The 1313-nt window shown below is 36.9% G+C and overlaps 1 pseudogene; it reads right to left on the bottom strand.

Moving 5' to 3' along the window:
* Nucleotides 1-266: 266 nt before the first annotated feature.
* LOC131481511 (spliceosome-associated protein CWC15 homolog) lies at nt 267-829 on the bottom strand (annotated as a pseudogene).
* Nucleotides 830-1313: the final 484 nt, after the last annotated feature.

The following is a 1313-nucleotide window of genomic DNA, read 5'->3' as shown; positions in this document are numbered from 1 at the left end:
TAAAAAATAGTTATTGCAAGCAGAAACTCTTTTCCTATATTAAAAAAAAATGATTGGAACCATTGAGGATTGAAATTCAGTTAAAATTATTTCCAACTTCAGTACAAATAAGGTATTAAAAAAAGGAACATGTGTTTTGGAATTTAAAATTAGGAAGGCCTATGTATGATTCAGATGGCAGGAAAAGGGTTGGTGAGAAAAAAATTAATCAAAGACTATCCATAACATTTTAGTCTTTAATTAAACACATGAAACTGTACTACTGACTATTTCTCCATTAAATTCTTGTGGAATTTTTACGGCAATGTATCACTTATGAATCTTTCATCTTTTTGATCATCTACATTTTTTTCACAGTTCTTGATGAGAATATCATCATTCTACCTTTTAACCTGGGACTTGACCTAAGCTGAGCTGGACCAGTAGGATTAAGGAGAGGGACTCCACTCAGAATGTCTCATCCAGATCCTCTCTTCTTCGGCTTTTTGCTCTGTTTCTTGACGACCCGTTCTTTGGCTTTCTTTTTAATTCTTTTCCAGTTCTGCAATAAGAGCTGCAGTGCCACCATCATCACTCTCCTCTTCAAAATCTTCATCTTCGCCCTGTTGGAGGATCACCTGAGCAGAGGCTGGCAGCAAGAATCTGATGTTTGTTCAAATCTTAGGAGGAAGTTTACCTTTCTCGGGTTATTTTTCTCTCTCTTGGAGCTCTCTCTCTTCCAGCTCTTTCCTAATGTCCTGGTTACCAACCTCTTCAGGGCATCTTGAGTAGCTTGTTTATATTTTATGTTTGTATGGAAAGGTGAGTGCTGGAATATTGCTTCGAGCATTGGCTCCTTTTCCTTTTCCAAGTCATGCAGGTTCAAATGGTGGTCTGGCTGCTCTTGTTACCTTTAATGCTTGGCAAAGGTTCAATGTTGCTGCCATGGAAACACAGCTGGACTCCACGGTGCCTGTTGGTTCCGGCAACATCTGTATTGTCCTTCTGTCTTCCTGTATGCACAGAGATGTCTACCAGGATGATTACTTGATGATAATGATTATTTTGGGAAACTATTTAATATCACTAAATACAATATATTTAAAAAATCCTATTTAGTTCCCCTTCACCAAGACTTTAAATTGATATGAAAGAGCTTTTTTTTCTAAAAGTGGTTATGGAAGGCCAGGAAGTCATTCATAATTACCATTTTAAAGATATTTTTTCATTAAGCCAAATGGCTGTGTCTTATCACTAATTAGACATTAACCAAATAACTCATCATACTTGGGCTGAAGCTATCCTTAGCAAGAGTCAATATTCTACAGCCTAGC

The sequence above is a fragment of the Ochotona princeps genome, chromosome 12, assembly GCF_030435755.1.
Source record: "Ochotona princeps isolate mOchPri1 chromosome 12, mOchPri1.hap1, whole genome shotgun sequence".
In the NCBI taxonomy this organism is placed as follows: domain Eukaryota; kingdom Metazoa; phylum Chordata; class Mammalia; order Lagomorpha; family Ochotonidae; genus Ochotona; species Ochotona princeps.
Note: the sequence above shows the minus strand (reverse complement) of the source record. Positions and strands in the feature narration are given on the sequence as shown.